This window comes from Homalodisca vitripennis, chromosome X (genome assembly GCF_021130785.1).
Source record: "Homalodisca vitripennis isolate AUS2020 chromosome X, UT_GWSS_2.1, whole genome shotgun sequence".
Classification (NCBI taxonomy): domain Eukaryota; kingdom Metazoa; phylum Arthropoda; class Insecta; order Hemiptera; family Cicadellidae; genus Homalodisca; species Homalodisca vitripennis.
In genome coordinates, this window is record NC_060215.1 from 149188181 (window position 1) to 149201892 (window position 13712).

Here is a 13712-nt window from a genome sequence, read left to right on the forward strand (position 1 = left end):
TCAGTAACACTACGTTTCGAGATCTGCAATCTGATTTCTTCTTCAGGTAACATATAACAGGTAACAGATTACTTGTTAGGTTAACGTATAATTACTATGAAGTATGTGTTAGGTTAGTTATTTACCTGAAGAAGAGATCAGATCGCGGATCTCGAAACGTAGTGTTACTGATTTCTTGTTTCACTGAACGATGGCAAATGTCCGGAAAAATCCTGTTTCCTTCACAACCCTTCCGTCGTCAAAAATAAACTTCCCCCGGTATATTAACTCTATGAATGTTGTATATAAACAAACAGTATAGGGTGTTCACAAAATGTAGTTCTATAATTATTATAGTAATTAAATAAATTTGACTTAATAATATAGTTAATTTTAGAACTATGTCCTCATCGTCATCCTCAAAGTAACATAAATAGTTACATCCGTCATAATTCTTGTTATTGGGAGGAGCAGTCAAAAACTGAGCGAAAATGTATTAAATCTAAATAAATATATTTTAATTAAAAATACAGTTTTATTCGTATTTTGAGGCCTTAAACATTCCTATAAATACGAATTAAAAGTTTAATAAATTTTTATAAATCAGTGCTTGTTCTTCGGGATGCAAGATTTGTTTACTTCTACTTTTTCAATAACTCAGATCATCTTTTTTACATTCAGACGAGAATGAGATTTACAACATTAATCAATTGCCCTCAATAACCAACATCAATAACAATTTGCTTTTAAACCTTTTCATTACACTGTGAAAACAATGGAAAAGAAAATGAGTTGTTCAAAGTTTCCAACCTAATGCTTAACTTTGTTTTTCTCTCATTCTGACCCGATCATTGTTTGTTGTCCGTTTTTAGAATATTTTATCGCAAATCTAATGACAATAAAATTATTTAAATCGAATAATAAATAACTTATTTAGAGCAGATTTACTATGCCAAGACCTAGCTCACATTGAGATTTTCCTGGAAGAGCCAACGGTACAAAACTGAATAAACGGCAGCTCTCCAATAACATGATACACCTTTGTGCAGAGAGGTACGGGACACTCTGTATAACTAGTAAATTATAAATGTAAGGAATTTCTGCCATTTTTTCATGTTAGTTAAAAGCTATTTGCAAAGTACAAAACTGAATAAACGGCAGCTCTCAATATGGGCCATGTCTTATGACAGTAAATCTGCTCTAAATTCGTTGTTTATTATTCTATTTAAACTATTTTAGTGTCATTATATTTATGATGAAATCCTCTAAATCTGTTATACTTGCAGTTCTTGAGAAATAATGCTAGTTTTAGGATATTCAAAATTTAAAAGTTTTAATGGCCGTCAATTTTAAAATACTAAAGATAATTTAACAATATTCTTTTCAGTAACTGGCATTGTTATCATAAACATTTGAGTCAAATTTGGTATAATGTATTTAATTACTTTATAAGATATTAATTATTAATAAAAAACATACACAGGAAGATTGGAACTAAGCATATCAGAGACCCATGTTCGTATGGTGAAAAATGTCTTGACCTGAGCAATAACGTGGTAGTACCTTAATCCCGAGAGTTACGGAACACCCTGTATTTTTTTAATTAAATAAATAAAATTGGTACACTCGGTGGTGTACAATGTATTCCAGATAACATATGCTTTTTTTAAATATTGTAAAATATACAGTATTTAAATATATTATTTCAACTAAGGATACACTGTCTACAAGAAGTTTGGCGTTTAAATGTTATGTTTCTTGGTAGTTATGTAGTTTCAATGTTACGTTTTGTAAACATTTTTAAATAAAGAGTTGAATTTCGCACTTTTCTTAAGTGAGAAACCATTGGAATTAATAAATTAAATTAGAATTCTTTCGTTTATCACTGGTAGATTAATATTTCTGTTGTATACCACAGTATTGAGTAACACTTGAATGTCTATGGAATGAAAATAGATTTCCAAAGTCCTAAAATCAAGTTTAAAATCGTTTAAAATAAACGTACAGGGAAGAATAATTCAAATCGGTGGAGTTTTATAAAACCATTTAAATTTAAATTAGCCTTCACATTTTATAGATACTTATAATTTGTGCCTTTATTCTTATTTTTATAATACCTTTAAAATAAGGGGTCATTTGCTATGGGTTTCTACTTAAAAAGTTTGCCTTACATCCAAACTACCGCATTTTGAAGTAAGGGGGGATGTCTAAAATTTTCCAATGGAAAATAGACGATAAGGATTTCAAATTTGCACAGTATGTAAAATATTACCGGAGGGAATCGCATATTTTTTAGTTTAAAAAATGGGTTAACTTTTTCACTGTGTTTAAAATGTTACGGAAAAAATATTAATTTTCCAGCCCCAAATTAGTTCCTCTCTGTCTTCGCTCTGTACTGAATGTCAACGTTCTCGGCTCTATCATAACCAAACAAATAGTTTCACTAGCATAATTTCACTGAGTCTTGCTTGTGCACATTATTTAATTACATTCTGATATACTTATGTAATGTTATACTAATACGCTTCAAATAACTAAACCGTTAAAAATATCGTTAGATGTGACAGTTACAGTGGATCGAATGAACACTCTTGACAATAAGAGCGTTTCACCCGACCTGGGCTACCCGTTTCCAAATTTTGCATTATTTTCTCGACAATGTAAAAGAATAATGAAAATTATCGTTTTCTTTGATAACACAAACAAACTTTAAAAATCAGTCAGATTAGAATAAATAGTCTAACCATCTAATTAATAAATTATCTATCTATAATGTAGAATGTAGGCAGAAAATGAGAAAAACTATATAAATTGATCACTCGACGAGGCTATGCATTTGTATCCTAGACATATTGTAGGATCATCTTATAATTTAGCTCAAAGTAAAACTGTTGAAGATAGGGATAAAATTTACGAGGTGTATGCGAAATATACATTCAGATAAGGAATAGACGTGTGTTTTATTTCAAAATTACTAATTTATTAAAGAATAACAAATATTTCGTTTTCTAAAATTATGTTTATAAAAATATAAATTCCTCCAGTCATAAATAATTTTAAAAGTGTTACTTCCTGAAGGTATGAAGTTACTACTTCAACTAATACAATCAAAGGTTTAACTCCCACTCATACTGCAAGAAATTTATTTTTAGCAGTTTCTATATGAGCCTGGTTACACAATTGCCTACACTTTCTAATTTAAAGGTTTATCTGTAATGCCTGTAAATTGATCGAAAACATGTTTTGCTAGATCACATCTCAAAGCCAGTTACTCATTGAAAAGTTTACCTGTGCTTGGCGGCCTATCCTCGAGGTCTGTCGTCATTAACGTTTCTCTGCCTGTCTGTCCGAAGATTCTAGGACTGTAGGTCCACGCCTAATTTTGACGAGCGTACTGATGACGTCACATTTCCACGGGGTAGGACAGTGAGTCCACGACGACACCTGGACTACCGATCCTAATTTCCAAAACTGACCTTTCTGCATACATTAGTGTTTCTAACTGAACAGTTTTGATGCTTCCATTACACTTGTATATCGTATTGCTAAGGTAGTAAATGTTAACAACAGTTTACTCAAACCAAAATTAGAGCGAATTGAAACACCAATATTCGTCAACGGTCTACAGAATAGAAACTGAAAATTGCATGATGTTAGATATTAGTTAGGAACATTTAGAGCTGCAAAATGATACCAAAATAAATTTTACAGCCAAATCGCATCAGGGCTACTGATTATTGCATGACGTAAAAATTATAAAACTGCTTCGCTTTAATGTTAGAATTTTTGTAAACAAATAGTCTCATTGTATTTATTTACCAACAGAACATACATTACAATACAATTTGAAATAAATAGACGATTTAGCTAGAAAACTGTTGTTATTGAAAACAAATATTGACTCGATAATTTATAAAACGTAACATGCAATGTTTTAACTAACGCAGTTGCAATGTTTACTTGAAAACATTGGATTGCTTAACATGTGTGTTGATAAATTATTGTGCTTTTATTGTATTCATATCCAAGAGTCGAACGCGTAGTTCAGTGAAAATAATTTCCAATTCGGGGAAATCACGAAAATAAATGTTACAGCATATATTGACCAACAGATGGATTTGACAATAACAAATAACAGGAATAGAATCGTTATTGTATGAATGAAATTTACAAATATAAATGTATGTGTAAATTTATATTTCAATTAATTTTATTGTACTAACATTAATGTATCTCAATTTATTGCGTCACAAAATCTAGATCCCAGGTTCATGTGCACTAAGATTTGTCCGTTTTAACGACCTCAGGAACGGTAAACGCAAAAAGTTCCCGTACTTGTATAAAACAGGTCGGGTACTTAGAAATGTACAATTTTTATTGGTCGTAGATGCTCGATTCCCAGATGTTAAAATATTAATGAATCAAGATTACTTTTTGTAACAAGATGAAATCAGTATCGTACTAATGATTAATTTCGTACGCTGTTTGTGAAGAGCATCGAATTTTTCCTAATAACATATAAATTTTAATGGATACTTTTAGTAAAGTAGAAATAAAACATCTCCTTCCGCTTTGTTCTGTCGTTGGTATAATACTGGTAATATACCAGGAATCTTACACGTCAACTGCCAATAACAAACAACAAACTGTCGATTCATGTCACATTTATGACTATAACAAATTACTGGAAATGGTTAATTATACGAACCAATATATTTTCTTATTTTAAACATATGCACGGCCAAAAATTACAAAATAAAACAGTTTGTCACAAATTATTTAAACCTAATAATGATATATTACAAACTACTATTTTTCAATTGTACTATTAGATATTTTAACTAATATTTTCGAATTATATATGCCTAAATTAATGCACTGAAAGATGTGATTATTTTATTCGCAAACACCCATTCAAGTACCGCAGTGTGAGTTAGATCCCTTGTCAAAAGAAACCCGTGAGTCGGACAGGGGGGTCCCAGCACGTGACCATGGACCTAGTGTCCACCCCTTAATAAGCAGGTGAGAATTAGTCCCGACAGTTATATGGCGTGGACCTACAGTCCGTTTAGCTAAAAGGCCACTCATTCATAGTGTTTCAATAACACTATGAAATACCGATAAGAATGCCTATCCTTCCCAATAACACTATGAAATACCGATAAGAATGCCTATCCGTCTCAATAACACTATGAAAGAGTGATAAGAATGCCTATCCGTCTCAATAACACTATGAAAGAGTGATAAGAATGCCTATCCGCCCCAATGACACTATGAAATACCGATAAGAATGCCTATCCGTCTCAATAACACTTTGAAATACCGATAAGAATGCCTATCCGTCTCAATAACACTATGAAACACCGATAAGAATGCCTATCCGTCTCAATACCACTATGAAATACCGATAAGAATGCCTATCCGTCTCAATAACATTATGAAATACTGATGAATGCCTATCCGTCTCAATAACACTATGAAATACCGATAAGAATGCCTACCCGTCCCAATAACACTATGAAATACCGATAAGAATGCCTATCCGTCTCAATAACACTATGAAATACCGATAAGAATGCCTATCCGTCTCAATAACACTATGAAATACCGATAAGAATGCCTATCCGTCTCAATAACACTATGAAATACTGATAAATGCCTATCCGTCTCAATAACACTATGAAATACCGATAAGAATGCCTATCCGTCTCAATAACACTATGAAATACCGATAAGAATGCCTATCCGTCTCAATAACACTATGAAATACTGATAAGAAGGCCTATCCGTTTCAATAATACTATGGAAAAAACGAACTAACACATTTATACACATTAAATTTTGCGTAAACTTAATTTTTATACAAGGAATTTTTATATCGAGTTCCATTGTGGTGTATGTCCAATCATGGAATTTGATTGAGCGTCATTGAAGCCTATCACTGATACAATTTCTTGTTTGTCTACTGAGGAGACATTAAGTTTGTTTCTGTATTACTGTCTGCCTGACCTCAAGGTATATCAAGAATGGAATGAGCGATAGACTTAAAATTTTGACTGCAATCTCGGCGAAGCATACTTTAGGACACTTGGTGTGGCGTACTCCTAGTTTGTATGTGTATAGACAAGACACAGTTCGATGACGGTTTCAATTTGTGATTCTCAGAATAAAGAATTACCCAAGGTTATGCAACCATGGACTTAGTTAAGCTTACCGTTACCTGTATATCTCTCTTGGTACACAAATAAAAGCTGCACCAACTTGCACATGATTCTTACCAAGTTATCTTTTGTATTATACAAAGAAACAAAGTCGGCCTTTTATCGGACGAGATCTGGCGAGATTTTGTTATCAGTGAAAACAATAAATTAATTATGATTTGGGAGATAAACGTAATTTTAATGTATTTATTACTCCAGAAATATTTCATTCTGTTGAACAATTTTTCCTACTTTATAAGCTTCCTAAGGGAGCTCTAATCAGAAAACCCCAAATATTGCTACTTCGATGACAGCTAATTTGTTTCACGTAATGCCCAATTGCTAATACGAAAAACAAATTTAAATACATAAAATTACTTAATCATAGTTACAAATACGATCGAACATGTACACATTGTTTCTGTAAACAAAACAAGAAAAATTTGCTTATTTTTGTTTAATGTTTGATATTTTCCACTCTTTAATAACTATAGAGTCCATTCATATAATATTTGGGATAAGATTTTAAAAATAAATTTAACCCTATGTCCGGCGTTGACCTTTCTGTCCACTGTCCAAAGATCAAAATACATATTGTTGTAAATTTAGGTATAAAGAACGAAACATTATTGTATAAGTACTAAGTCAAATTCCAAGAGCTGACTGTCAACTCTTGTTGATATGATAACAGAGGAGCGTGCAATGGGATAATTTGCAGGAAGTACCGTTTTGTACAGAAAAGCTTCATTTGCATTAAACATTATTTTAACCATACAGTTTTTGTTGGATATGTTGGTAGTGCAACTTTCAAAATTCCAAAGTACATTTTTGAAAAACTTTTGTAAAAAACACAGATTTATAGAAAAATAATATATGTGTTTAGTAAAAGACTAATTTTACTATTCTTAAACCATCCAATATGTTAAAAAATGAATATACAACGAAAGTAATTGTAAAAGATTTAAATTTATTTGTTAGAACGGTTTAATTGAGCAAGACGACTTCAACAATTAAGTTACATTCAATACTTTTTTCAAATTTTCTACTTAATAACAAAAAAGTCTTTATTAAGAATGGATTTTATTAACAAAGACTGTTTTTCAAAACAACTCTTGTCAGCAGATCCTACATACAAAATTAGAAGTCTACACACAACTTAAAATTTATCACAGAAATATTATAGGTATACATAACATAGTTGAATCTTATTTATTATATAACAAATATTTTACTTTATTTTTAAAACTTTAGTAACCTATTAATATAACATGGTAGTGCATCATCCATCGGAGAACCAAAAAAACGAAAAACCCCGACTTCTCGTTTGCAGCCTACATCAGTTAGGAGCATACTGTCTTGTCAGGTTACCGCTCTCGAACATTACTTCTCCTTATCAGCTTATCTTTAAGATGAGAAGGAAGACCCACCTGTTCCAATAACACTATGAAATACCGATAAGAATGCCTATCCGTCTCAATAACACTGTGAACTATTGATAAGAAGGCCTATCCGTTTCAATAATACTATGAACTACCGATAAGAAGGCCTATCCGTTTCAATAACACTATGAACTACTGATAAGAATGCCTATCTGATTCAATAACACTATGGACTACTGATAAGGATTCAAAATCTTTGGCCTACATATGTCTAGCTTCCCTATAATATTCTGAAAATGTGCTCATATTTTTTCAACAAAGCCATTGGTTATTAATTACTGTAAATATTATTTATTACATTATACTATGTCCTTTGTTGTAACTATATTAATCGTTGTTGCCAATCTTAGTCTTTATTATTGTTATTTTGAAATTGAATTTTGATATAATTATTCATGGCATTAACGTTTGATAACACACGACACTCGTAATGGTAATGGATTCAACCTATTCCGAGTGGTCTAATGCTTGGAAGAGATAAGCAGTGCTTATCTTTATGCTTCACATCAATTTAAGTGGACACTTCCCTTTGAAATATTTATTGCTAGAAGCATTAGCCGCTAAATCTCATTAAGGAACTGCACGATGTACTTAACATGGGTGCAATCAACTACATTAAAACACTCTTAAAAAGTAAGATGTTTTGAACAAATATGCAATGACATAGTATCTGACCGCTCATTATTCATTCTACAGTAGTTATTGTTGGTTGTCTCTTGGCAACCCCCTTCTAGGGTGTTTGAGCTGAGACACGAAATATATGCTTATCAAAAGGGTACAGGAAAGGAAACAGTGTCATTGCCGATAAATTACTTATAAAATTTATAATAAAATTGTTTGAAAAATTGAACTTACTAAGTAAGTAATTGCAAGAAAAGAAGAGAAACACGTTTTCTATCAGACAAAGTGGAAGGTTTAAAAAATCTCGATTTGTGGAAGGCTATCATGGCTGACTGTGAATATACAAGATTTTCCGCCTTGAAACAGTTTATCTATGAAAGATCTTTTCCAAACTTTGTGTATTTTGATGACTATCTTCTTATCAGCGATGTCAACTTTATTACGTGGGTATCAAATCTATTTAACAAAGAAATGCATCTAAACGTTAGAGAGAGTGACTAACTGGTTCATACTTCGTTAAAGACTGAATTAAAAACGAGTTATTTGCTAGAGTTTTGGTGTAACGTCGAAAACAGTGAACTCGTAAATTGCCAGGAAAACGTTGCTTGTGTTGATACCCTTTGCTAATCTCTACCTTTGTGAAGCGGGCTTCTCAGCTGTGGAAGTATCAAATAAAAGGACAGACCAAACCTAAAAATATGTTTGAAAGTGTGTTACAGTTTCAAACATGAGCCCAGATTTTGATGTAGTACTAATTCAAGGGAAAGTCTCATCCTTATCATAGACTTTTAATAAATATGTCCGATTGGCTTGTCAATAATTCGATATGACATTATAAATCTAGCCTAGCGAGAAGGTAATAATATATTAACATGTCTTCACACGATATGATATTTTCTTAATCACCGTAGATGAACCGCTGCGCTCCTAGCAGGATTTCGAGGCGCTCCAGGATGCCGTGGGACACACTTTCGGGAACACTGGTTTATAGACTCCTTACAACAACTTGATAAACGATGAGGAGTACTTACGTCTACAAAATACTAAATACCATTATTCTACTTTTTAACGAGTTCCGTCAATAAATCATCGACATGGATTAATCACGCTTGAATGGCTTAAGGGAGGGATTACAGCAACTATTTCGTGCGGTTAATAAAATCGGATGTGACACAGTACATGTCACTATCAAAAACATCCAGAACAATAAATTCAGCAGCCAATTGGAACGTTAGAATTCCAAATGTCAACAATGTTTAGCAAATTTTATCTTTGTCACGTTACAAGTCTTGTTTTGTTCTCCAGTGGGTTAAACCAGCATCACCTTCATAACAAGGTTTCATGTGATCACTAAGGACATGCTAAAGTTGTTACTTTAAATGTTAAATGATTAATACGCCACGCTTTTATTCTGATTTCCTTAAATAGCTTTTAACTAAAATGAAAAATCAGTTTTACAGTAGCAAGTGACTTAACATGTATCGTTTACTAGTTACACAGGGCGTCCCATAACTCTCTGGACAAAGGTACATCACGTTATTGCTCAGATCAAGACAAACATATTTCACCATATGAACATGGATCTTCGATGTTTAGTTTCCCATCTGTCTGTCTGTATGTGTTTTTTATTTAATATCTTAAAAATTAATAAATAAAATTATACCAAATTTGACTCAAACGTTTAGGATAACAAGGCCAGTTACTGAAAAAATGTCATGAAATTATCTTTAGTATTTTCAAAATGGCGGCCATTAAAACTTTGAATATCTTGAAAGGTAGTATTTTTCTCAAGAATTGTAAGAATAACGGTTTTTAGAAGGGCTTTTCACGAAGCTAATAACACTAAAATGATTTAAATCAAATAATAAATAATTGATTTAGAGCAGATTTACTGTGACAAGACATGGCCCACATTCAAAGCGGACATTTATTCAGTTTTTGTATTGTTGGCTATTCGATGGAACCTCACCAGTTCTACCAGTTAAATATTCACAATCAATGTGTTGCTTTTGTAAGGAAGACTTTATAGTGTACTAAAAATTTAGATAGATTTACTTGTTGATACATAAAAAATTACAAGGTAAAATCAAATTAAAAATTAATATTTTTGAAATGCGTATTTGAAATAATTAATTCAATTTACTTAATTAAGAATAAATTGAATTAGTAAGTATATACGCATATTTCGAAATGCGTGTTTTTTAATTATAAATCAATTTCAACAGTGTTATTCATATCATTCTACATAACATTTTACATATACTACAGAGGAATGCCTGGAAAATGTCAATCCTGCACTTCTAAGTTTCTAAGGTTTATAAGTTTTTGTATTTTAAATCTAAGAAAATCAAACTTGCCCGAATAACGCGTTCAATATCCCTTATCCTATTTTGTTAAAATACCAACCTGTAATTTTTAATTTTATTTATAATATTACAAAAGAAGAACTTGCCATCAGTATTTTGGTAAAACTGTTACATTAAATATTTGTTCATGGTTTTTATTAAAGAAAACTTAACACAATCGAAACATCACAAAGCTTTTTTAAAAACTCAACAAAACAAACTCACTTAATGTACTACTGTATATACATCACTTAGATTGCCTAAAAACTTCCTCCTTCATAAGTCAGTCCATATTTTTGCTTTAACCTTTCCTCCTCCATTAACTGGAGTTTTGACTTAGCTTATTTCGATAGTCTTACCCTTATATACTCTTTTTTTCTCTTTCAAGACAAGAACCTTAGAAAATTGCACTTAGTCCTTAAAGGACCTTTACGCTGCTTCCTGAGTGACAAGATATTATGGATGGGTAAGGTTGGGAGTAGGGGCCGCCTCCTGTCGAGATTCATGAGGAAAAGTTTAGGGCACTAATCTCAAGTCATGTCCCCTAGGAAGAAGGAGAAGCCAGCTCTGAACCAGCCTCTCTAGTCAAAGCAGGCAGGGGGTGGCACACCGTTATGTCTAGGCTGACAAGAACTTTTGACTCTTAGGGAACTCCAACAGTCATCTCCCGCAATAGACTAGACCTATCAAATTGCCTTTGAACCCCAGAATCTCGACATTTGCGGTTAGTGATGTGCGGCTCCCGGACATCCATAAGGTTGCTCATATTTAAGTGACACATTTGTTTTTGTTATGCCCAGTGGTAGGTACAACTGGAAGGTATAAACCAGCCAAAAAATACCCTCCTGGGATTTAACCCAGAAACAGTTACATGAAGTTTGTGGTTTGTGGTACCAACATATCGTGGTAATCATCCTCACTTCGTATAATAAATTTCACCGGTAAACCTGTTTCAAAAGTAGGCTCTCAGAAAGACCGAAGAATGGTTTGAGGCTTTGGTGAGAAATACACAACTTGTACTACATTTAGATATATTCGTAAAAAAATGTGTGTGCTAAAGGTTAAAAAATAAAATGTGTATTATGTAACCACATCAGCGTAACAGATAAAGCTAACTCTAAAGTAACATAAGCCCTGAAACAGTTTGAATAAACAACACCGTGGTTGTTTTCTGGTTTCTGTTATCGTTGGGAAGGTGTTGGGGTGTTCTAGAACGTTAGGGGGATGCGAAGCTTATGCATAGACGTACCCAGAATCAACTCCAACCCAGAGGGGGGGGGGGGGGCACGCCGTGGTCGTTCAGGTTGTAACATTGAACAAAACCAAACTTTTAAGAAAATTATACGTAATTCGAATTTTATTTCAGTGCCGTAAACAATTGATTATTCATCATCGCCTTACCGAATGATGTTTCGTACCATCGCTTTATAACCGTTCAATTATTTCTTTTGTTCTAGGAATAAGCAGCTGCCCCATGCCCCACGCTGCGTACGCACATGCGCGTTTGTTTGACTGTTTCAATCAGGACTGTTATTTTAACCCACCTACATCAAACACAAATTCTAATTTCACCTCCAGAAACACGATTAAAACGCGGGAAACTACTATTACGTTTCAGCTAGAGATTGGAGAAAATGTGAAAATTTCGTTACTATTTTTATGGAGTTACACATTTTAAAATAAAATTGAGCCCAAACGTTTTATGCGTAGGGTAATAGTTGCTGCGTTGTGAGGAACCCCTTTTAAACCCACCTCTATAAAGGCGGGGGGGGGGGGCTTCATCAGTTTTATTCATCATGAGGATGCCAAAAACAATAAAAAATACAAATCCTGCGTAATTTAGTACATACTTAACCCTTCCTGGAGTAAAATATTGTGAGGTGCAGGTCGTATGTTCTGAATGAAAGTCAAGATAGCTCGGAAAGGATATAAATCTTTATTGACCGCGACGCCACTCTAAAAAGATGTTTTATCTCTGGAAAGTTTTCTTTCCAGTAAGAGGGAGCCTCTTAATGACCGGGGCCGGCGGGCGACGCGGCGCCACTCTTCTTCCGCTTTGTTTGGCAAAATAATGTGTGATCCGTAGCTATTTCGCGTCGTTCATTGATTTGTTTTCTTCTCCGGTGTTTTACCTCACCCGTAATTTTCCTCTGCATTCTAATCTACGACTTTATTGGTTATCTGATGCTGTTAGTGGAGTAATTAGTTTCTGTACAGGGTGGCTCAACAGTAATTTACTTTGTCCCTATTTGTGTCGAACAAGACACGTTTAGGCCACTCCTAGAGCCCATTTTTTTATTTGTGGATCTCCATCATATGTGTGGGGGGGGGGAGGAAAGTTAAAATTATCAATTGGGATTAGCAACGCGTTACCAAGAGAGGAACAGCGGAAAAACTAATGTGTTGGGAAGTAAAATTACAGTACGAAAAATGCCTTTTGGACACACTTTTAAAAATCAGTGACCATTTACAGTTTTGAATGTAATATATCTTTATCCATGCAATTTTGTACAGCGGTTTGCGGTTTTCACTACAAAAGGCATCCATACTATTGAATTTGGAAAGAAGTTTTAACAAATAGATCAGTGATATAATGAATGCATTGCAAAAAACTGGAGCACTTGTTTTTTTATAAATATTCATTAGTTAAGTTATTAGTTAGTTCATTTTCTAGGTGCCAATAACTAGTTACTTGGTTGATTCCTGATTCCTATGCAGATAATAAACACTTAATTGATAATAAATAAGGAATTGGGGGACGGCCTTTTTATTTTAAAAAATCCAGGAATCCCAGTTATTTTGCAACAGAGTGTTGCAACAACAGTGCTAGGAAGTCGAAACACATGTAAGGACTAAATGCAATACAGATTATCTAAATTAATAATATCAGTTTAAAGTCAACGTTTGGACAGAAATATAACAATATAGATATTGTATAGAAATATAGATTCGTTAGTAAATCTTCTTGTGGAAAAGGAAATACCACACATATCGTAGCTATGGTGAGAAGGGTTGATTGACTTGGCTGCTGGAATCTACTGACCTGGAATTAGGCAGACACAAGATTTTAGGAGTCAAGTCTGTCAGAGCGTCAGATTTCAAACGCTGCACTAAGAGAAAGGTGAAAT